This window comes from Muscardinus avellanarius, assembly GCF_963383645.1.
Source record: "Muscardinus avellanarius genome assembly, chromosome: X".
NCBI classification, from domain to species: domain Eukaryota; kingdom Metazoa; phylum Chordata; class Mammalia; order Rodentia; family Gliridae; genus Muscardinus; species Muscardinus avellanarius.
Genome location: NC_137792.1, coordinates 46,077,540 through 46,103,082, shown reverse-complemented (window position 1 = coordinate 46,103,082; position 25,543 = coordinate 46,077,540). Strand labels below are relative to the sequence as shown.

The window sequence follows — 25,543 nt, the reverse complement described above, 5'->3', positions numbered from 1 at the left end:
ATGTATCTAGTAAGTCATTTAATCCTCATAACCACCTTTAGGATAGGTATTAGTCTCCTGTTTTTCCCCCCTGGTACTGGGAATGGAACCCAAGGGCATTCTACCTCTGAGCTGCACCCTCAACCCTGTTTTTTATTCTTTATTTTGACACAGAGTCTCACTAAGTTGCAAAGGGCCTAAGTAGCTGAGGCTGTCCTTGAACCACGATCCTCCTGTCTCAGCCTTCCAAATGTCCATTTTTAATATCTAAAATAAAAATAGGATCCATGTAGTTACTGGCCCAAGGTTATACTACTGGAATGTAGTTGGACCAAAACTTGAACCTAAATGTATGTGATCCCAATTTTTTTCTTTTCTGTTTTCTTTTCTTTCTTTCTCTTTTTTTTTTATCGGGAGTTGAACCCAGGGGCATTCTCCCTACAAGCTACACCATCAGCCCTATTTTATTTTTATTTTGAAACAGGGTCTTAATAAGTTGCTGAGACTGGCCCTAAACTTTTGGTCCTTTTTTCTCAGCCTCTCAAGTACTGGGATTACAGGTATGTGTCACTAGGCCAACAAAATCCTTTTTTTATTGTGCCTGAAAAGAGTACAATTGTATTCTTATTACCACATATTTATTATATAGTATGATAGGTTTTATTGTGGCATATTTTATATGCATTTAACATGCTTTGATCATTATCAGTTTCCATTTCTGAAATTTTTTACAGTTTTGTTTTACTTTTTCCAGAACACATTTTTTTTTGTAGGATTAAACTTGGGCATTCCACCTCTGGCTGCACTTTCTACCTGTTTTATTTTTTATTTTAAAACAGGGTTGCCGGGCATGGTGGCGCACGCTTGTAATCCCTGCGCTTGGGAGGCAGAGACAGGAGGATTGCGCAGGTTTGAAGCCAGCCGCGCGCGCTGGCTTAGGAGACCCTGTTTCCAAATAAAAATGTAAAAATAGGTCTGAGAGTGTAGCCCGGAGGTAGAAGGGCTTCCAGGAACCCCAGTACCACCAAAAAATAAAAAAATAAAATAAAACAGGGTCTCACTAAGTTGGTAAAAGTCTCACTACATTGCTGAGGCTGTCCTGGAACCTGAGATCCTCCTGTCTCAGCCTTCCACTTCTGGGATTATATGCATGCGCCACCATGCCCAGCTCATTTTTCTTTACATTTAGTTTATGTAACATAATGGCTAATAGTATAGATCTTGGAGGTAAGCTCTCTGGGTCTGAATTCCTGTCATTTCCCCTACTAGTTATGTAGCCTTGGGCAAATTAACTTCTCTATGCCTCAGTTTCCTCTTATGGAAAATAAAGAGTAATAATATATCACAGATGTTTTATTGTCAAATTAAGTTAATTATCCATTTAAGTAACGTGCTAGAACATATGGCGTATAGTAAATGCCAGTTGCTTCTGCTTTGACCAAAATCTCTTGTGTGCCAAGTGGATTGGATGTTGATTATCTCATTCTCATGCTTCAAGCTTAGCATGGCATGGCATACAGGGTTCTTCATGATCTGCCAACCTTTCTCTAGCCTCATTTCACCCTACTGTTTTAATCAGGAAGTTCACCTTTCCAGCTACTCTTGAAATTTCAGTTACTTTGGCCGTGTTGGCTGACCCTTTTTGGTGAGCCACGAGGTCTTAGCATCTCCAGCAAGCCACGGTGTCTCCCTTGTACAGTGAGCAGTTGCTGCTCGTCAGTCATAATGCACATCTTCCACAATGGTTCCCAATATTTCCTACCTTCTAGTAGTCACATTTTTGTGTAATCTTTTCCCATCCCATGTATGGGCTGGACCTAGTAACGTCTAATGAGCGGACTACAACAAAAGCAATGAAATGTCACTTCCAATGTTAGGTTATTTTAAAAATACGGTTTCCATCTTGTTTGCGCTCTTGCGATCTCCCTCTCTCTTTCTCTCTTTCTCTCTCTCACTTGCTCTTGCTCTCTGGCTCTTCTTGCTTGATCACTCTGGTGAAGCAAGCTGCTATGTTGTGAGCTGTCCCGTGGAGAGGCCCACATGGCGAGAAACAAAGGCAGCTTCCGACCAACAACCAGTGAGGAACTGAGGCCCTCAGTCTGACAACCCACAAGGAACTACCCTGCCAGCAGCCACACGAGTGAGCTTGGAAATGGACCCCTCCCCAGTCAAGCGTTGATGACTCCAGCCCTGGCTGACAGGTGCACCTGTGAGACCCTGAGCCAGAGGACCCAGCTAAGCCATGCCCACAGACACCATGAGAAAATAAATGTTGTTTTAAGCCATTAAGTTTTTGGGGTAATTTGTTACACAGAAATAGATAACTAAAACACTCTCAATTGTTGTGCTTGTACTTTTTTACAGTAGTTTTGACAAACATGAACTATTTCTTGTACCCACATCTATGCAAAGTGAAAAAATTACAAAAGAACTTTATATACTTGCTGAAAGCAGGAGAAAGCCTTTTCTTTATGAATCTGATGGATTTTACTATGTCTCTAAATATGTCTTTAACAGGCTAGAATTTAAAATTCCATTTTAAAATAAACTATTGTAAAAAGTATGATCAGTAAACAAACATGAATGCTGAAATGAAAAAAAAAAAAAAACGTTTGAGATCTGCTTAGAATTGCAACAGTCTGTGTTTTTTTATTATTAGGGATTGAACTGAGGGGCATTCTACCTCCCAGATAACATCCCCAGCCAAATTTTTTATTCTTTATTTTGAGACAGGCTCTAAGTTGCAGAGGACTTCACAAGTACCTGAGGCTGGCCGTGAACCTGTGATACTCCTGTCTTAGCCTCCCAAGTGCTGGGATCACAAAGCGTGTGCCACCAGCCTGGCCCAACAGTCTGTTTTTGAAACCACGGGATAAGAAATACTGCCATGGAATGCAGTTATGTGTTAAAAATTGCCAGGGCTGGGAAGCATTTGGAAGGTGGTAGTTTTATTACAGAATGTTCACTCTAGCAGAAGTTAATGCCATACACATTTGCAAAGATAGGAAGTACTGTTGCTCAGTGTATCCGTGTTTAATGGCTGACCAAAAATTTGGGGGACAGATCGGGTCAGGTGGTTCTATTATTTCTGAAAATTTAAATAGTAGCTGGTAATAACGGATAACACACCTCTGTATACTTAGCTATATGCCTAGACAGTGCTTCTCAAAGTATGGTCCCTTGACCAACAGCTCTCTGTCACTTGGAAGCTTGTGAGAAATCCAAATTCTTAGGCTTTCAGATTGAGGGCAATCTCTGACCAATAACCAGTGAAAAACTATCTCAGTAGAGCAACTGACAACTGAATTCTGCCAACAGCCACCTCAGAGGGCTTGGAAGTGGACCCTTCCCCTTCAAGCCACCTCCATTGCAGCCTGGGAGACCCTGAGCCTGACCAACTGAATGGAACTGAGGGTGAGGCCCATCAGACTGTTTTATGAAGGCTTCCAGCTGATTGTTTTTCATGCTCAGGTTTGGGAAGCAGTGTACTTAGATACAGCCTATGTGTTAAGAATTTCAATGTAACCTAAATTATGGTCTTGCAGCCTGCCACAAATTCATCTGCAGATACCTGGATTTTGTGTTGAGGAAAGTCTTGAATTTGTTTTTCCTGTGGTGCTGGGGATCGAACCCAGGGCCTTGTGTACGCTAGGTAAGTGCTCTACCACTGAGCTACATACACTCTTAGCAAAGTCTTGAAATTTTTAATATTTGTCAAAATTAGTATGATTACAGATAGTACTTCTGCAGTAATGTCTGTTGAACTTAGGAAAAATTCATTTGAAGCAGAAAATTGTAACTGTTGTCAGAATTTGAGTTAAAAATTTCGAAATGAATCAGTGAAGAAACTAATAATTAACGATGTGATTTGCAAGCCGGGCATGGTGACACATGCTTGTAATCCCAACATTTGGGATATTAAGACAGGAGGATCGTGGTTTGCGGACAGCCTCAGCTACTTAGGCCTTCTGCAACTTACTGAGACCCTGTTTCAAAATAAAAATAGGGCAAGGGGTGTAGCATGGAGGTCAATGCCCCTGGGTTCCATCCCCAGACCCGCAAAAAAAAAAAAAAACAATAAACAAAAAACAACTCATTGTGATTTGCACCAAACGGTCTTTGCTTGATGAATTACTGGTGTATGTTACAGAAATCTGCACTTTTGTTACATGGAGTTTGATTGGCTTATTTGAAGCATAGTACTCAAGACACTAAAAGAAATGACTTCTTTGAGCCAGTATGGTGGCATATGCTTGTAATTCCAGTACTTGGGAGTCTGAGCTAGGAGGAACACAAGTTCGAGACCAGCCTTGGCAACTTAGACTCTGTTTTCAAGTTAAAAAAAATCGAGCTAGGGGTTTAGCTCTGAGGTAGAATGCCTCTGAGTTCAATCCCCAGTACCACACACACACACACAAAATGACTTGTTTGTCACACACAGGGCATTAAGACATCCATAAGGATTGACATAAAATATTTGATTTGTTCACTTGATTTTGTAACTCATATAGACACTTTAAAAAAAAAGCAAGGTTGGTCAGAAAAACCTTCACAAATATATGGTTGGATTTGTCATTCCTAGCAAAATTTTGCCTTTGGGAAACTTATTTGGCAAGAGAGAAACTGGCTGACTTTACTGAAATTGATTTCCAAGAATCATGAAAGTAATGGCCTGAATTACATTCCCACAGTTGTGAAGTTGTCAGTTGAATTCTAGAAAAGGCTTTCTGACATGTTTTATGAAAATGAATATGATTCAGGTAGCCTTTCTCAATTTAACATTCATAGTGTGAAAGAAGAGCTACAGTGGAGATATTGAATTACCATGCTATGGTTCTGAAAGTGAAGCATGATGTCATTGGAATATCGGAATTTTACAACTATCTCAGGAATGCTCCAAATATAAAAACACTGTAGCTGAGCATGGTGGCGCATGTTTGTAATCCCAGTATTTAGAAGGCTGAGACAGGAGGATTGCAGGTTTGCGGCCAGCCTCAACTACTTAGGCCCTTCACAACTTAAACCCTGTTTCAAAATAAAGAATAAGCCGGGCGTGGTGGCGCAAGCTTGGGAGGTTGAGACAGGAGGATCGCGCAGGTTCAAAGCCAGCCTCAGCTGGCTTAAGAGACCCTGTTTCCAAATAAAAAATATAAAATAGGTCTGGGAGTGTAGCCCAGTGGTAGAAGGCCCCTGGGTTCCATTCCCAGTACCACCAAAATAAATAACAAATAAATAAAAATAAAGAATAAAAAAATAGGGTTAGGGTTGTAATTCAGAGGGCTACTTAGGCCCTCCGCAACATAGTCCCTGTTTCAAAATAAAGAATAAAAAATAGAGCTGGGGGTATAGCTCAGAGGTAGAATGTCCCAGTACCAAGAAAAATGCCAGCTGGGCATAATGGTATATGTCTGTGATCCCAGCTACTTGGGAGACCAAGGAAGAAGGGTCATAAATTTGAGGCCAGGCTGGGTAATTGGAGAAGACCATGTTTCAAGATAAAATTTAGCTGAGTGTGGTGACACACACTTGTAATCCCAGTACTTGGGAGACTAAGACGAGGATCACAGGTTCAAAGCTAGTTTCCCTTGGGCTCTTAGCAATTGAGTGAAACCCTGTTTCAAAATTTGGAAAAAAAATGTCTGGGGAGTGTAGCCTGGAATTAGAAGGCCCCTAGGTTCTAGCCCCGGTAGTACCAAAAACAATTTTTTTAAAAAGCTGGGAGCTGGTCATGGTGGCACACATCTATAATCTCAGTGACTCAGGAGGCTGAGGCAGGAGCATTACAGGTTCAAGACCAGCTTGAGTAACTTACTAAGGCCCTATCTAAAAAAAAAAGGCTGGGGATGTAGCATGTGGCAGAGCACCTCCAGGCTCAACCCCCACTGACCTACACACGACAGCTAGGAATGGCTGGATGTGGTTATGCGTGCAATGGGAGGGAAGCCTGAAAAGGAGGATCACAGGTTCAAGGATAGCCTCAGCAACTTAGCAGGACCCTGTTTCAAAATAAAGTAGCGGCTTTGGAGGTAGAATGACCCTGTGTTCAATATCTAGTACTTTAAAAAAAGGCTGGAAGTTTAATCCAATAGTAGAAAGTTTTCCTAGTATGTGTAAGGCCCTGGGTTTGATCCCGAGTACTACCATCAAAAAGCAATTAATGCAAAATGTCTATTTTGAAGTCTATAGTTCTAAACAGCTCTTCATTATGAAATCATATTAGTAACTTGCAGTGAAAGGACTCAAGACTAAATTCTCTTCTGTACACTGTAACCTACAAGTATAAAACCTAACTAATATTGATGTCTTGGCACATACAGGCATCAGACATCTAGTTTCAAGTTAAAGGAGAATAAATAGAAAAATGAAATGATCAGAATTGTTTTTTTTGTTTTTTGCAGTGCTTGGGATTGAACCTAGGGGAATTCTGCCTCTGAGTTATACCCCAGCCCTATTTTTTATTTTTTTATTTTAAAACAGAGTCTCACTAAGTTGCAGATGGCTTCACTAAGTAGCTGAGGCTGGCTACAAACTTGAGATCCTCCTGTCTCAGCCTCCCAAGTATTGGGATTACAAAGCGTGTGCCACCAATGCCTGGCTTTATTTTTAACACCTGCTTCTCTTTCTTTCCTTCCTTCCTTCCTTCCTTCCTTCCTTCCTTCCTTCCTTCCTTCCTTCCTTCCTTCTTTCCTTCCTTTCTTTCGTGGTGCTAGGGATGAGACCCAGGGGCATTCTACCTCCAAGCTCCACCCCCAGCCCTATTTTTTATTCTTTATTTTTGAAACAGGGTCTCGCTGAGTTGCAAAGGACCTCACTAAGTTGCTGAGGTTGTCTATGAACCGCTATCCTCCTGTCTCAGCCTCCCAAATGCTGTGATTACAAGCATATGCCACCACACCGGACTAACACCTGCTTATTTTTAACTGTTTTTAAAACGAAAACCCCAGTATCTACCATGTATATAATGTTAACACCGATAGTATGCTTTAATGAAAAAAATAGATTTTGGGGAATTGATTCCTTCCCCACCCCCGGGGGGAGCATTCTACCTCTGAGCTACCTCAGCCCTATATTTTATTCTTTATTTTGAAGCAGGGTCTCACTGAGTTACAAAGGGCCCCACTAAGTAGCTGAGGTTGTCTTCGAACCGCGATCCTCCTGTCTCAGTCTCCCAAACACTGGAATTACAAGTGTGCACCACAACGTCCAGTGGGAATTGGTTTTTCTTAACTCAATGCCCTTTATTAATTCATGTTAGCTGCCCACTTCTGTACACATTGGCAGCCCCTGGTTTAAGGACTCTTAGAAATTTCTCGTAACTGTCTTTGCAGTTCCTGTCTTTTTGCAGGGTAACCCAGAAACTCTTATGAATTCTTGTTCTTATTTCATCCTTATGACTTTAATGCTGACGATTTCCTTTGGGCAGAACATATGGCTATCGTGATTATCTACCGGTCTCAAATTATTTCTGAGGATCTCCAGACTACAGTAGTATGTAACATAGCGTGGTGGCGCACGCTTGTAATCCCCGCGCTTGGGAGGTGGAGACAAGAGGATCGCGCAGGTTTAAGAGACCCTGTTAAGAGACCACGCTGGCTTAAGAGACCCTGTTTCCAAATAAAAAAGTATAAAAATAGGTCTGGGAGTGTAGCCCGGAGGTAGAAGGGCTTCCAGGAGCCCCAGTACCATACACACACAAAAAAAAACAGGTGATGCTTTATTTCCTAGTTACTATCTCAGAGCTTATGTGCCAGGATATGTGTGTGTGTGTGTGTTACATTGGGGATTGAACCCAGGGACATTCTACCTGAGAGCTACATCTCCAGCCACTTTTATTATATTATTTGGAAACGGTCTCACCAAATTGCTGAGGCTGGATTCGAATCTGCAATCTTCCTGTCTCAGCCTCCCAACTACTGGCATTCAAACGTGCACTACCACATTCAGCTGTGCAAGGAATTTTGTATAAATAATTTCTAAGTCTTATAATGAGGTAGGAATTGGATGAATCTCCATTTTACAAATGCAGAAGCTAAGCCACTTGACTATGAGTTGTCTTAAACAAGTTTGAGTTTTGAGCAGATGTCCATTGGATGCCACAGCCCAGCTGTATTTACTAATTACAAAAGTGAGTCACAAGAGATATTTTAAATATTTTACGTTTTTCTTATAGTACTTACATAAGATAGAAAGCTTCATCTACAGAAATGGGCTGGCTCTTGGGAACCTGGTTAAGAATACTAAAGTTGGAGGCCATAGCTGGGGGAGGTGGTGCATGCTTGTAATCCCAGTATTTGGGAGGCTGAGATAGGATTGTGGTTCGCAGCCATCCTAAGCTATTTACTGAGGCCTTTTGTAATGCAGTGAGACCCTGTTTCAAAATAAAGAATAAAAATCAGGGCTGAGCATGTAATTCAGAGGTAGAATACACCTGGTTCCATCCCCAGTACTGCAAAATAAAAATAAATAAATAAAAATAAAATTGGAGGCCAGTTGTGGTGGTGCACACTTGTAATCCCAGTACTTTGGAGGGTGAGACAGGAGGATTGCAGGTTCAAATCCAGCCTCGGTAATTTAGTGAGGCTCTCAGCAACCTAGTGAGACCCTGTTTCCAAGTAAAAGTCATCCTGGAGATGAAGTTTGGAGGTAGAATACCTCTAGGTTCAGTGTCTAGTACCAAAAAAAAAAAAAAACAAGAATACTAAAACTGGGTCTTCACACTTTAAAATTAGAATTTTATGGTGGCACATACCTGTAATCCCAGTACCTCAGAGGCAGAGATAGGAGAATGGCATGTTTCAGGCCAGCTTTAACAACTTAGACCATTTCAAATTTTATTAATTAATTAATTTATTTATTTATTTGCGTGCTTGGAGATGGAACCTAGGGGCATTTGACCTCCAAGCTACACCCCCTACCCTATTTTTTACTCTTTATTTTGAAACAGGTCTCACTAAGTCCTCACTAAGTAGCTGAGGCTGTCCACGACCAGTGATCCTCCGTTCTCAGTCTCCCAAATGCTGGGATTACAAGCGTGCGCCACCACGCCTAGCTTCTGTTTTAAATTTTTGAAGAAGGGCTAGGGGTATAGCTCGCAGGTAAAATGCCCCTAGGTTCAGTCCCAGTGCCAAAAAAAATTAGCTTCTGAGCCGGGCGTGGTGGCGCACTCTTGTAATTCCCGCCCTTGGGAGGCGGAGACAGGAGTATCTTGCGGGTTAGAAGCCAGCCACGCTGGTTTAAGAGACCCTGTTTCCAAATAAATTATAAAATAGATCTGGGAGTGTAGCCTGGAGGTAGAAGGATTTCCAGGAACCCCAGTACCACCAAAAAGAAAAAAAAAATAGCTTCTTAACAGTGCGCTTGATTGCTGTGTTTTATGGCAAAGGCTTTACCATGTATGTGCATGTAGAAAATTGAAATTTGAAGGGGAGCCACTGTATGAATGGTGCCTTGAGTTGTTACGAGGTTTTTTTCTTCCTTTTTTTTTTGTGGTACTGAGGACAAAACTCGGGGGCATTGTACCTCCAAGGTACACCCCAGCCCTATTTCTCTCCCTCTCCCCTCTCCTTTCCTCTCCTCTCCTCTCCTCTCCTCTCCTCTCCTCTCCTCTCCTCTCCTCTCCTCTCCTCTCCTCTCCTCTCCTCTTTTCTTCTCTTCTCTTCCCTTCTCTTCTCCCCCCCCCCCCCGGTGCTGCGGATGGAAGGATGGAACCCAGGTGCCTTGTACCTTCGAACTACATCTTAGCCCTATTTTTTAGGCTTTATTTTATTTTATGGGTCTAGGGATGGAACCCAGGGGCATTTGACCTCCGAGCTACACCCCCTGCCCTAGTTTTTTATTCTTTATTTTGAAACCGGGTCTCACTGAGTTGCAGAGGGTCTCACTAAGTAGCTGAAGCTGTCTGAGAACTGCAATCCTCCGGTCTCAGCCTCCCTAATGCTGGCATTACGAGTGTGTGCCACCACGCCGGGCATTTTTTTTATTATTATTTTTGAAACAGGATCTCGCTGCATTGCGAAAGACCTCGCTAAGAAGCTGAGGCTGTCTGTGAACCGTGATTCTTTAGTCTCAGCCTTCCGAACGCTGGAATTACAAGTGTGCACCACCACACCCGGATTGGTTATGATTTTTTTTTTTTGCGGGTTTTGGGGATGGAACCCAGGGGCATTTGACCTCTGAGTTACACCCCCTGCAATATTTTTTACTCTTTAGTTTGAAACCGGGTCTCACTGAGTTGCAGAGGGCCTCACTAAGTAGCTGAGGCTGTCCGGGAACCACGATCCTCCGGTCTTAGCCTCCCAAATTCTGGGATTACAAGCGTGTGCCACCACGCCCGGCATTTTTTTATTTTTGAAACAGGGTCTCACTGCATTGCGAAAGACCTCGCTAAGAAGCTGAGGCTGTCTGCGAACCGTGATCCTCTGGTCTAAGCCTTCCGAACACTGGGATTACTAACGAGCACCACCACACCCAGCTTGGTTAAAATTTTTTTTTTGCAGGTTTTGGGGATGGAATCCAGGGGCATTTGACCTCCAAGCTACACCCTCTGCCCTATTTTTTACTCTTTATTTTGAAATCGGGTCTCACTGAGTTGCAGAGGGCCTCACTAAGTAGCTGAGGCTGTCCGCGAACCATGATCCTCTGGTCTTAGCCTCCTGAATGCTGGGATTACAAGCGTGCGCCACCATGCCCGGCACTGGTTATGATTTTTTATTGCTGCTGTTCTTGTACATTATTTTTTTATCTTGGTGATTATCAGTTTGTCTTTTAGTGGTTGTGTACTAATCTTCAGTGTGTAGCAATTCATATTTGCATCAACAGTGTTTAGACTGTCTGTTCAGTAGTTAGCCTTCAAGGCATATTGGCCTTGCCATTGACATGTAAATCATATTTCATTTGCTAAAGCAGATTTACACATATTTCCCCTCCCAGTATTTCTTACAATATAGTGCCCTTGTCATCTCTGATTTCTTTTGTCTTAGAATTGAAAACAGTTGGAGAAGGTGGACCACAGAACGCTATAGATCATACCAGTTTGGTGTATATAGCATGGTGGATGGTGGTAAGGCTTATATTCCAGTGGACTATGGGTCAAGCTAAAGGAAATACTACAGAGGTCAGGAAGCAATATTGCATTTGGTTTGAAGTTGCTAGAAATAACAACCATTTATTAAGCTGTTTGTGTGAGCCAGGTAGGGTATTAAAAGCACACATGATTAACATAATTCTGGCATCAGTGTGCTTACCACCTAGCTTTTCTTTATGCTCCGTGTTTATTGTGAATTGATCTGAGATTGCTGTATGCCCAATTTTCCAGTTGTCTTTATTTGAGAAACAACATATTTGATGGTAAGATCATTATTTTGCAGTTGGGCCTCACTGGATTCAAATCCAAGTTCTGCCATATTGCTAGCTGTGTGATTTGAGCCAAATAATTTGAATTGTCCAAGCTTCAGTCTTCTCTTGTTTATAAAGAGTAGGGGGAACCAGGCATGGTGGACTCTTGTAATCCCAGTACTTGGGAGGCTGAGACAGGAGGATCTCAGGTTTGAGGACAGCCTCAGCAAGTAGTAAGACTTTCATCAACCTAGCGAAACCCTGTTTCAAAATAAAAATAAAGCCGGGCGTGGTGGCGCATGCTTGTAATCCCCGCACTTGGGAGGCTGAGACAGGAGGATCACACAGGTTCGAAGCCAGCTCAGCTACTTAGTGGGGCTCTCAGCAACTTAGTGAGACCCTGTTTCCAAATAAAATATAAAATAGGCCTGGGAGTATAGCCCGGAGGTAGAAAGCCTCTGGGTTCCACCCCCCTACCACCAAAAAAATAAAATATGTCTGAGGTTGTAGTTCAGAGGTAGGTAGAATGTCCCTGGATTCAATCCCCAGTAACACACACATAATAATAATAATAATAATAATAATGATAATAATAATAATAATAATAATAATAATAATGTGAGAAGTTAAAAGTTCAGGGTGCCCTGAGAACACAGAGAAGAGACGCCTATCCATTCGATGGGGTAATGCTTTTTATTGCATGTGTGGTACAGGGATTAAAACTGAGGGCATTTTACGTCTGAGATACACCACCAGCCCTTTTTATTTATTATTTTAAAACTGGGTCAGTTGCTGAGGCTGATCTCAAACCTGCGATTCTCCGATCTCAGCTTTCCAAGTACTATGATTACAGGTGGGCTTTACCACAACAGGCTGGGTAGTGCTTTCTGAAGAAAGTGACATTTATAAAACTCAGGAGAAGACAGCTCTATAAGAAAAGATTGCCTTGTATGGTGTTTCAAGCCTGCAATCCCAGTACTTGGGAAGCTAAGACAAGAGGATCACAGATTTGAGACCAGCCTCAGCAACTTAGCGAGACCGTATTTCAAAATAAAATAGGGCTGGGGTTGCAGCTCAGAGGCAGAATAATATACCCAGGTTCAATCTCCAGTACAGAGAGAGAGATAGAAAGAACAGAAAGAAGAGAGAGAAAGAAACAAAGAGCAAGACAGAAAATGATGTTTCATTTCCAACCACATACTGCTTTAGAGCAGTAGCATTTAAACTATGCTTCTTGCTGGTCGTGGTGGCGCACGCTTGTAATCCCCACGCTTGGGAGGCAGAGACAGGAGGATCGCACAGGTTCGAAGCCAGCCGCGCGCGCTGGCTTAGGAGAACCTGTTTCCAAATAAAAATGTAGAAATAGGTCTGTGAGTGTAGCCCGGACATAGAAGGGCTTCCAGAAACCCCAGTAACACACACACACACACACACACACACACACACACACACACACACACACACACTGTTCTTCTAAGCTGGGCAAATCTGTAATCTCAGTACATGGGAGGCTGAGATAGGAGAATCCCAGGTTTGAGGCCTCAGCAAGTAGTGAGACTCTACCTAGTAAGATCTGTTCCAAAATAAATAAATAAATAAATAAATAAAATAGGACTGGGGGTATAGTTCAGAGATAGAATGCCCCTGATTTCAATGCTTAGTACCACATTGCTTCCCAAAACCAGGATTTTAGCAGGTGGAGATAGGATCTAATAAACAGAGAGGAACAGTGGTCCTACTTCCTGTCTAATCCAATTTCATCCTCCATTTAAAATCTTTTATATGTTGGCTTTCAGATTTTTTTTATTTTTATTTTCCCCCAGTGCCACCCACCTTTATTCACACACCCTCAGGCTCCAGAGCCAGACACTCGGCTTCCAGAGGGCACAGGAAGAAACAGGGGCCCTGCTGACCCTCCCAGCATACTCGAGAGCCAGGACAGGCCCGGCAGCACCACCCCTGCCCAAGGGCACCGCTGTGGCCACAGGACCGCAGGAAGCGGGCAGCAGGTGCCAGCTCTGTCCCAGGTCCCGGGGGCTGGTGCCATCCTGAAGCTGAGGCACGGAAGGGCAGGCTGGACAGTTGGGGCAGGGGAAATGCTCTCCAAGTGTCCAGGCCAGCAGGAAGCAGGCTTCCAGAGGGGGCCCGCACTGTGTAGGCAGGCTGCGCTCGTCCTGACTCCTGGTCACCTCAAGGACAGAGTGACCAGTGCCACCAAGTGGGACCCAAAGTCCCCTTCTCCCTCCTGACCCTGAAGTGGCCAGGAGCAGGAGGTGGGGTGGCAGGTGAGGAGGTGGCGGGGTCAGGGTCTCTGGGGAGCAGGAGGGGCCAGGCGGAGCTCCAGGTACAGATGGTCCGGGGGGGGGTGAAGGCCAGGGCTGCCAGGCCAGACCCCTCCCTGCCCAGTGCCCAGGGAGGAAGGCCAGGAGCACAGCACAGCAGGGACGGCGCAAGTGCACCCCGGTCCTCGGAGGCCAGAGAGGGGCGGCCATTCTCTAGGACTTCTTGGCGTCCTGCGTGTTGCAGCGCTTCAGGTCAATGGGCTTGAAGGTCTTCAGGCTGGGGTTGGGGACCTTCTCCACGTACTCTTCCACCAAGCCCCGTTCACTGCCCGCCAGCTGGCTGCGCAGGTCTGCTCCACACCCAGCCAGGCTTCATAAATAAAGCGCACATTCTCCTTGTGGGCTGGGGTGAAGATCTCACTGCTGTTGGTGGGGGAGCGGGGGCTGCTGTTCCTTTTGCCGTCTGGAGACAGGGGAACTGGTCATTGCTGGGGTGTCGGGTCTTAGCACTCTGCTGCCCACAGTGCTGCCGCCACCTCCCCAGAATTTTTTTTTATTAAAAGAATATTTACTAGATGGGAACTGTGGCACATGTCTGTAATCTCAGCCACTTTTGGGAGGCTGAGGCAGGAGGATTACAAATTCAAAGTCAGCCTCTAAGAAACTTAATGAGACCACATCTCAAAATAAAAATAACCGGATGTAGCTCAGTGGTAAAGCTCCTCTGGGGTCAATCCCCAGTATTGAAGAAAAAAAAAGAAAAAATATTTTCTATGAAAACAAATAGTAGCCAGGCATGGTGGCACACATATTTAATCCCAGGATTTGGGAGATTGAGACAGGAGGATGACAAGGTCTTGGCCAGCCTCTACAACTTAGTGAGACCCTGTTTCGAAATAAATGAATGTGATAGGTCTGGGGCTGTAGCTCAGAGGTAGAATGTACCTGGGTTCCATCCCCAGTACCACAAAGGAAAAAAAAGTATTAATCACTATACTGTATATTTCAAGAAGGTTGGATTTTTTTATGTGCTAGGTATGGAAGCTGAGATCTAATACATGCTAGGCACACATGTGCTCTACCACTGAGGCCCACCCCCAACACAAGAATGGAATCTTTTTTGTGTGTGTGGTACTAGGGATGGAATCCAGGGGCATTGTACCTCTGAGCTACATCCCAGCCCTAATTTTAGCCTTTTTTTTTTTAATTTCTATTTTTGCGGTACTGGGGATGGAACACACAGGCATTGTATTTCTGAGTTACACCTCCAGTCCTATCTTTTAGGTCTTTTTTATTTTTGAAACAGAGTCTCAATGAGTTGTTAAGGCACTTGCTAAGTAGTTGAGGCTGGTCTGTGAACTGTGATCCTCCCGTCTCTGCCTCCTGAATACGGCTGTCTTTCTTATTTATTTATTTATTTATTTATTTATTTATTTATTTATTTATTGTGGGTCTGGGGATGGAACCCAGGGACATTCTACCTCCGAGCTACACCCTTCAGCCCTATTTTTTATTCTTTATTTTGAAACAGGGTCTCACTAAGATGTGGAGGGTCTCTCTCACTAACTAGCTGAGGCTGGCCACGAACCGTGATCCTCCAGTCTCTGCCCCCTGAATGCTAGGATTACAAACATGAGCTGCCACACCCGGCTTCAAGGATGCAGTCTTTACATCTATTTTGTTTCTTGCTATATCTCCCATACCAAAAGAGTTGCAAAGAGCAGGCTACTAGTGAACCAGCTCAACTTTCAATTAGTATTTCCTATGCCAGGCACTGTCAAATTATTGCTCTCCTATCTCATTTATCCTTTTGGCCCTATGAAATGTGTATTCTGTAATTAAAACCCCTCTTCTTCTTTGGTGTGGTGCTGGGTTGAACCCAGAGGCATTCTAATTCTGAGCGACACACCTCCTATCCTATTTATTTATTTTTTGTGGTACTAGGGATGGAACCTAGAGGCATTCTATCTCTGAGAGATACCCCAGCACTATTTTTTATTCTTTATCTTGAAACAGGGTCTCACTAAGTTGTGGAGGGCTTCACTAAGTAGCTGATGCTGGCTGCGAACCTGTGATCCTCCTGTTTCAGCCTCCCAAGTACTGAGATTACAGGTGTGTACTACCATACCTGGTTCCCTTCCTTTTTTATTTGTGTGTGTGTGTGTGTGTGTGTGTGTGTGTGTGTGTGTCTGTGTGTGTGTGTGTGTGTGGCACTGGGGATTGAACCCAGGGGCATTCTACTTCTGAGATACATCCCCAGCCCTATTTTAATTTGCAGTGTCGCCCTAGGTTGATGAGTATCTCCCTACTTGCTGAGGCTGTCCTTGAACCCGTGAACCTGTCTGTGATCCTCCTGTCTCAACCTCTGAAGTACTGGAATTATAAGGTTGAGCCACCATGTCCCGCTCTCCCACATTTTTTAAGGTGTTTTACTTCATGCTGTCTGAATCCTGATGAATACTTGGCGCTTAATTCATATTCACTGAATGATGAAGTATCAATTAAGAGACATATTCATTGAACTGAACCATGAAATATCAATTAAAAGTTCTTTAGAAACTCACGTTCACTTTCTTTAAAACTCAAATATAGCCAGACTTGTTGCACATGGGTATAATCCCAGTATTTGGGAGGCTGAGACAGGAGGATAACAGGTTCAAGCTAGCTTTCGCAATTTAGCAAGGCCTATTTCAAAATAAAAACTAAAAAATGCTGGGTGGTAGCCAGGCCTAGTGGCACACAGTTGTAATCCCAGTACTTGGGAAGCTGAGACAAAAGGATCTCAGGTTTACAGCCAGACTCAGAAACTTAGTGAGGCCCTCCACATCTTAGTGAGAACCTGTTTCAAAATATAGAATAAAAAATAGGACTGGGGATGTAGCTCCGAGGTAGAATGTCCCTGCATTCAATCCCCAGTACTGCAAAGAAAGGAGGAAGAGGATGAAAGAAAGTGCTAATGGTATAACTTGAGGTAGAATGCCCCTGGGTTCAATCCCCAGTACCACAAAAGTCAAATAAAGATCAAATGTGGTCCTTTTCTACTTAGTTGTTTTACTATTTTATGGTTTTAATCTTCCTAGATCATTTTACCATCCTAGAAAATTGCAAGTTTAACAACTCTACTGGACCAGTTTGGGCCAGGTACTTGAAGACCTTGTGCATCAGGTGGTAGCAGCCATCATAAAATCTGTAAATAGAGCCAGGGTGCTCACTTCTTGTGAGGGTCTTTGTACCTAGTAGTCTATTTACTTTTGCTCTGGTCAGGACTTAATGGCCATGTTCCACTCTAGATTCTATTTTGCTAGGAATAAATTGCCATACTCTTTGATGTGACTAGAGAAATGCTTCTTAAAATAGGTTCCTAGCCTGACCCTAGCCCTACTAAATCAGACTCTTCAAGGGAGGAGCCTGGAATAGCAATTATCTCCAGGGAATGAGGATTAAAGGACTATAACTTTATACTGTACGTTTTCTGATATTGTTTAATTTTCCCCTTTGTTCTGATCTTTTCAGCTGTGATTTATCAGTGTATATGTGTGTGTGTGTTGGTATGGTGCATCCAGGGTCTTTGACATGCTAGAAAAATAATTAGCCACTGAGCCACACCTCCTAACTTTTGAATAAAGATTACAATTCATGTATAGTAATTAAAAATTTACAGAAGGTTCATGATAAAAACGAAGAAAGCAAAAACAACTCTTCCTTCTACCTCTGACCCCAACTAATGGATTCTCTTCCCTGGAGATGATCAGCATTATTAGCTTGCCGTGTAATTTTCCAGAAAAACTACTAGTAGAAAGGCAAAAATATCTATTTTATGCACAACACAAGTTATACAGGTATACACTTCACACAGAAGTGCAGTGTTTTAACATTCACAGCAGTAGCATACTGTATGTGATATTATATACCTTACTTTCGACTGAGCCTAGGGTAGCCAGCACCCACTAAGTACATGAGCTCAGTCCCCAGCCCTTGCTTTTACCATTTAATATATACCTTGCTTTAATCATTTAATATATCTTGGTAATTTTTTTCTCATGTAAATGTAGTTTTGTCATTTTGAATCATTGTGCTCCACTCAATTCTACATATATATTATACATTTTTTTCGGGTCTGGGAATGGAACCCAGGGGCATTCAACTTCTGAGCTATACCCTATATTTATCCTATATTTATCCTTTATTTTGAAACAGGGTCTCAGCCAGGCATGGTGGTGCACGCTTGTAATTCCAGTGCTTGGGAAGCTGAGACAGGAGAATCGCACAGGTTCAAATCCATCCTCAGCTACTTAGCGAGGCTCTCAGTAACTTAGTGAGACCCCGTTTCCAAAAAAAGTACAAAATAGGTCTGGGAGGATAGCCCGGAGTAGAAAAGCCCCTGGGTTCCACCCTTAGTACTACAAAAAAAAAGAGAGAGAGAGAGAGAGAGAAGAGAAGAGAAAAAGGAGAGGAGAGGAGAGGAGAGGAGAGGAGAGGAGAGGAGAGAGAGAGAGAGAGAGAGAGAGAGAGAGAGAGAGAGAGAGAGAGAGAGAGAGAGAGAGGATGGTCTCACTAAGTTGCAGAGGGTCTTACTAAGTAGCTGAGGCTATCTGCAAACCGCAATCCTTCCTGTCTCAGCCTCCCAAATGCTGGGATTACAAGAGTGTGCTACCATGCCCGGCCATATATTATAATTTAACTAGTTCATTATTGATATGCAGTTAATTAGGTTCTTTCCAGCCATCAACTATAACAGATAATGCTGCAGTGAATATGTGTGTGTGTGTGTGTGTGTGTGTGTAGTACTGGGGTTTAAACCCAGAGGTGCTCTATCTCTGTACTACACTCCCGGACCCTTTTATTTTGAAACAAGGTCTTGCTAACTTACCATGCTCTAACCTTGAACCTTAAAATCCTCCTGTCTCAGCCTCCCAAGTATTAGGATTGCTGGTGCACGCCACAGCACCCAAGATTCCAGTGAATAATTTGTATACTTGCAAAGCAGTTTTTGCATTGTTGTTCCAAATGCTTTACATACCTAAAAAATAAATCCCTGAAGGCAAAATTGCTAGGTCAAAGCATGTGTATTTTTAATTTTGAAAGATTTTGCCAAATTATTCTTCCTGGAGAGTATACCATGTATATTACTAACAATAATATTTGTGAGTGCCTGCCTCTCTTGTTATTATGTTATTTGCTTCTCTTCTAGGCAAACATACCATGTTTCCTTTTGATTTTAACTTGCCATGAGTGAGTTTGATGAGTTTATTATTTACTAAGATCTATTGTGTTTCCTCTTTTGTGAATTGCTCTTTTGAGTCATTAGGGGTCCCCCCCCTTATTCTCTGTTAAGGAAATAAGCCCTTTGTACTATGGATGTTTTTTTTCAATTTGTCATTTGTATTTTGATTTTACTTCTATTTCTTTCTCCCAAGCAAAAATGTTTGATTTGGGAAAAGGGGATATTGGGGATTGAATTTGTGGAATTTCCATCACTGAGGAGCTACAACCCAGCCCTTTTTATTTTTACTATGTATGTATGTATGTATTTATTTATTTATTTATTTATTTATTTATTTATTTATTGTAGTACTGGGGATGGAACCCAGGGGCTTTCTACATCCAGGCTATACTCCCAGACCTATTTTATACTTTTTTTTTTGAAACAGGGTCTCACTAAGTTGCTGAGAGCCTCACTAAGTAGCTGAGGCTGGCTTCGAACCTGTGCGATCCTCCTGTCTCAGCCTCCCAAGCATGGGGATTACAAGCGTGCGCCACGATGCCCAGCCCCCAGCCATTTTTAAATTTTGAAATAGGGTCATGCTAAGTTACCACACACTGGTCTTGAACCTGTGATCCTACTGTTTAACTTTTTATTTATCTGTCAATTATTTTTTATTCATTCTGTGGGAATATTTGATTTTCATGTAGTGAAGAGAATTGATGTCAGTCTTTTTTTTGTATCACTAGATTTTCTCTTACAGTCATGTATTGCTTAACCTCAGGGATATGTTCTGAGAATTATGTTATTAGATGATTTTGTTGTACCAACAGCATGGAGTGTACTTACAGAAACGCAGATGAAATAGCCTGCTCTACTTGTAGGTTACATGGTGTGTGTGTGTATGTGTGTGTACATGCACACACATGCACTATAATAGCTGGTTGCTCCTGAGGCATGATGAACCAAAAAAAAATAAAAAGTGAGATTAAGTCGAGCCCCAGAGAAAACGATGTACTGGAGACACTGAATACAATATGTATGAGACTGCTTGCTGATGTAACATGGCATACTATTTTATAATAACCTGTTTTATGATTAAGAGTAACTCTAAAATAAGGATACAAGATGAAGTACACATAAATCAGTATCTTAATCAGCATATGAAATATGATATACTGTAAGTACAGGAGATTTGTTTACATCAGTATAACCATAAACTCACAAATAATGCATTGCATTACTGTGTGAGGACAGCAGTGACATCACTAGGTGACTGGAAATGTTTAGCTCCATTATAATTTTATGAGACCACTTTTACATGTGATCTGTCATTGACAAATTGTTATGTGGTACATTATTGTACTTAAACTTTTCTAGCCGGGTATGGTGGCACACGCTTGTAATCCCAGCTTTTGGGAGTCTGAGACAGGAGAATCATGGTTTGCGGCCAGCCTCAGCTACTTAGTGAGGCCCTCTGCAACTCAGTGAGACCCTGTTTCAAAATAAAGAATACAAAATAGGGCTCAGAGGTATAATATCCCTGGGTTCCACCCCCAGTACCGCAAAAAGAAAGAAAGAAAAAGAAAAGAAAGAAAGAAAGAAAGAAAGAAGACAGGATTGCAGGTTCATAGCCATACTCAGTTACTTAGTGAGGCCCTCTGCAGCTCAGTGAGACCTTGTTTCAAAGTAAAGAATAAAAAAATAAGGCTGGGGGTGGAGTTCGAGGTAGAATGCCCCTGGGTTCTATCCCCAGTACTGAAAAAAAAAACTTTTCCTATTCTGGTGTCATCTATTATAATTATTATTTTGGTACTGGAGGTTGAACCCAGGGTCACTCTACCAGGGAGTTATACCCCTCTTTTTTTTTAATTTTTTATATTGAAACAGTACCTTCTTAAGGTGCTGAAGTTGGCCTCGAACCTTTGATTCTTCTGTCTCAGCCTCCCAAGTTTTGAGATTACAGGTATGTGCCACCATGTCTGGCTTGGTGCTATTATTTTTATGATTGTCCCAGTTAAGTATAAAGTTTTTAATTCATAACTGATCTCCAGTTATTCCTACATTTGTTGAATAATCTTTATTACTTCTTTGTAGTACCAGAGATTGAACCTGAAGGCATTTTACCTCTGAACCATACTCCCAGCCCTTTTTATTTTTTATTTTGATGCATGTTGCTGAGGTTGGCCTCAAACCTGAGATCCTCTTGTCATAGCCTCCCAAGTACTGGGATTGCAGGCCTGTGCCACGCCCCACCCAGGTCTGGTTTATTACTTTGGCAATTTTAAAATTAGTATTTTTCAACAAGTGAATGGCATTTATTTTTATACTTTTATTGGTACATTGTAATTATACATCGTAGAGGATTCAAAGCTATACAAACATACACACATATATCACTTGGTGTGTTTCTAGAATTCCAGGTCCTGCCCTGTTCTCTCTTCCCCATACAGATTAGTGAGATTGACAGTAATACCTTCATATATGGACATAGCATTATTTGAACTGTTCCCTTCATCGTTTTCCTTTTTCCCTTCCCTCCCCCCCTTCCCCAACCCCTTTTCACTGTTCTACTGGTCTCTCTCCTCATGTATCAGAAGTCTCTTGTTTCCTATTTTCTCTCTAGCTTCTACATATGAGAGAAAACATGACCTTTGATTTTCTGTGACTGGCTGATCTCACTTAACATAATATGATGAATGAAGCTGCATGGTGGCTCACACTTGTAATCCCAGTACTTGGGAGGCTCTGACAGGAGGATTGTGGGTTCAAGGCCAGCCTCCGCTACTTAGTGAGGCCCTCTGCAACTTAGTGAGACCCTGTTTCAAAATAAAGAATAAAAAATAGGGCTAGAGGTGTAGCTTGGAGGTACCACAAAATGAAAATGTGTGTGTGTGTGTGTGTGTGTGTGTGTGTGTGTGTGATTAATGGAATTTAAATAACAAGAAGGGGAACGCATATAAATTAAGATATTTGGAAGCTCTATCAACCATTGGTGCATGTAGACAGTATTTGGAACCTGACTTGAACAAACCAACTATCAAAAGACATTTTTGACCAATCCTGGAAAATAGAAGAGGGACAAATTTTGTTTTGGGTACTACGGATTGAACCCATGGGATTTTGTCTCCCAGCCACACCCTAGTCTTATCTTGTCTTTTCTTTTGTGTGTATACTGGGGATGAAAATCAGGGGCCTTCTACTTCCAAACTACTCCCAGCCCTATTTTTGTATTTTGAAACAGAGTTTCACTAAGTTGCTGAGGCAGTCTTCAAACCTGCAGTTCTCCTGTTCAGCCTCTCAAGTACTGGGATCACAGCATGCACCTCTAATGCTCGGCTTTTATATTTTTATTATGAAACAAGATTTCCCTAAGTTGCTGAAGCTGGCCACAAACCTACAATTCTCCTGTTTCAGCCTCCCAAGTAGTGGGATTACAGATGTGTGACACCATACCTTGCATTTTTTTTTTTTTTTTTTTTTTGCGGGTCTGAGGATGGAAACCAGGGACATTCAGCCTCCGAGCTATACCGCTTACCCTGTTTTTTATTCTATTTTGAAACTGGGTCTCACTGAGTTGCAGAGGGCCTCACTAAGTAGCTGAGGCTGTCCGTGAACCGCTATCCTCCAGTCTCAGCCTCCTGAATGCTGGGATTACAAGCGTGCGCCACCACGCCCGGCCACACCTTGCATTTTTGATATTAATTTTTTTCTGCGGTACTGGGGGTGGAACCAAGGGGCATTGCACCTCCAAGCTACACCCCAGTCCTATTTTTTTAGTCTTTTTATTTTTTGAGACAAGGTCTCACTGAGTTGCAAAGGGTCTTGCTAAGTAGCTGAGGCTGTCCATCAACCATAATCCCCTGGTCTCCACCTCCTGAATGCTGGGATTAAAAGCATGTATTACCACGCCTGACCAAGAAAATATTAATTTTATTTATTTATTTATTTATTTATTTATTTATTTATTTATTTAGAGGTATTGGGGATGGGACCCAGAGGCATTCTACCTCTGAGCTACACCCCCTTCCCTATTTTTTATTCTTTCTTTCTTTATTTTTGTGGGCCTGGGGATGGAACCCAGGGGCATTCAACTTCCGATCTACACCCCCCTGCCCTTTTATTCCTTATTTGTAGAGGGCCTCACTAAGTTGCAGAGGGCCTCACCACGTAGCTGAGGCTGTTGGTGAACTGCCATCCTCCGGTCTCAGTTCCCTGAATGCTGGGATTACAAGCGTGTTCCACCATGCCTGGCTCCAGCCCTGTTTTTAATTCTTTATTTTGAAACAGGGTTTCACCGAGTTGCAAAGGGCCTCACCAAGTAGCTGAGGCTGTCCACGAACCTGGATCCTCCTGTCTCAGCCTCCCAAATGCTGGGATTACAAGCATGTGCCACCATGCCCGGCTCAGTTTTATTAAATATAATAATAGTATTATATTTTGCTGCATTCAAAGTCTTTATCTGTAAGAGATAAATAATGAAATATTAATGAGTGAAATGATTTGATGTTTTGAATTTCCTTTAAAATATTTCAGAAATGGTCACTATTCATTAGTGAAGTGCAGAGAAAAACCATAATGAGTTATCACTTCATACCCATGAGGATGGCTACTATTTAAAATACAGAAAACAATCATTGTCAAGGATGTTGAGTGATTGGAACACTTGTGCACCATGTTAGAATGGTAATACAATATGATCTTTATGGAAAACAGTGTGGAGGTTTCTCAGAAAATAAAAAATACAACTGACATGATCCAACCATTCCTCTTCGGGGTATCAAAGAATTGAAGATAGGATCTTGAAGAAATATTTGCATACCCACTTTAATAGCAGCACTATTCACAATAGCCAAGATTCAGATGTCCATCATTGGATGAATGATTAAACAAAATTTAGTATTATTTAGTGGAATGTTATTCAAACTTAAAAAGGTAAGAAATTCTATCACATGCTACAACATGGATAAACCTTGACAACACTATGCTAAGTGAAATTAGCCAGTCACAAAAGAATGAATACTATATGAGTTACATGAAGTAGTCAGATTCATAGAAACAAAAAGTAGATGGTGGTTCCAAGGGACTGGAAGGAAGGAGAAAGGGGAGTTGCTTAGTGTGCTTAGTGAGTGTAGACTTTCAGATATGCAACATGAGAAAATTTTGGCTTTGTGTTTCACAGCAACATGGTTATCATTAAAATAGCTGAACTTCAGACTTAAAAATGATTAAGGTGCTAAATTTTATGTGGTGTGTGTCTCTGTGTGCGTGTGTGTATGTGTATGTGTGTGTTACTGGGAATGAAACTCAGGAGCATTCTACCTTTAAGCTATACCCTCAGCACTTTGTTATTCTTTTATATTTGAAACAGGGCAGGGTCTCAGTAAGTTGTTGAGGCTGGCCTCAAACCTGCAACCCTCCTGTCTCAGTCCCCCAAGTACTAGGATTACAAGTGTGTGCCACCATACTCAGCTTATGTGTTTTTATCACAATAAAATGCATAAAAAGCTGGGCGTGGTGGTGCATGCTTGTAATCTCAGTACTTGGGAGGCTGAGACAGGAGAATTGTTTAGGTTCAAAGCCAGCCTCAGCTGCTTAGTGAGGCTCTCAGCAACTTAGCAAGACCCTGTTTCCAAATAAAAATATAAATAAAGTATATAGTGTGCCCTGGGTTCCATAGTACCACACAAAAAATAAGAAATAGTATCACTAAAAAATAAAATAAGCTGGGCGTGGTGGCATACGCTTGTAATCCCCACGCTTGGGAGGCTGAGACAGGAGGATCGCACAGGTTCGAAGCCAGCCTCAGCTAGTGAGGCTCTTAGCAACTTAGTGAGAACCTGTTTCCAAATAAAATATAAAATAGGTCTGGGAGTATAGCCCAGAGGTAGAAAGCCTCTGGGTTCCACCCCCAGTACCACCAAAATAAATAAATAAATAAATAAATAAATAAATAAATAAATAAAATAAATGAATAGATAAAGTATATGCTTTGGTGGTATTTAGTATATGCATAGTTATATAAATACTGTAACTATTTGATTCCAGAATATTTTTATTGATACATTGTAATCATACATCTTAATGGGATAAAAGACTTGTGGAGACACACATGCACACATCACCCAATTAGTCCTTACTCGATTCCCACCCCATTCTCTCCCCATCCCTCCTTCCCATGCTTGGCTTAGTGATTGGCTTTGGGAAATCTAAAACCAGTAATGGTCAATTTTTTTTTTAATCTCCTAATCCCCAATTCCTGACAACCACTAGTTTGTCTGTCTGTCTGTCTGTCTGTCTTTCTTTCTTTCTTTCTTTTTTCTTTTTTCTTTTTTTTTTTTTTTTGGTGGTACTGGGCTTTTTGGAAGCCATTCTACCTCCGGGCTATACTCCCAGACCTATTTTATACTTTTTTTAAAATTTGGAAATAGGGTCTCCTAAGCCACCAAGGCTGGCTTCAAACCTGCATGATCCCCCTGTCTCTGCCTCCCAAGCGCGGGGATTACAAGGGGATTACAAGAGTGTGTACCACCATGCCTAATGTATCTTTCTATCTCTAGAAATTTGCTGATTTTAGACACTTTGTATAAAAGGATCCATTCATGATGTGGCCTTTTGTGTCTGTCTTATTTCACTTAGCATAATGTCTTTGAGATTCATTCATAGTTTAGCTTGAGTCAGTATTGAATAATATTCCCTTGTATGGATCTACCACATTTTGTTTATCCATTCATCAGTTCATGGA

General features: G+C 42.0%; 1 protein-coding gene and 1 pseudogene across 2 annotated transcripts in view; one reads left to right on the top strand and one right to left on the bottom strand.

The window, feature by feature from the left end:
- The window catches only part of FAM120C (family with sequence similarity 120 member C), a gene marked incomplete at both ends in the record, with an annotated part of 146,472 nt that overhangs the window by 13,220 nt on the left and 107,709 nt on the right, over positions 1-25,543 (top strand). The window lies entirely within an intron of this gene.
- Positions 13,809-14,081, bottom strand: LOC308278502 (mapk-regulated corepressor-interacting protein 1-like; annotated as a pseudogene). The gene has a single exon. The product of its transcript is annotated as a mapk-regulated corepressor-interacting protein 1-like (transcript).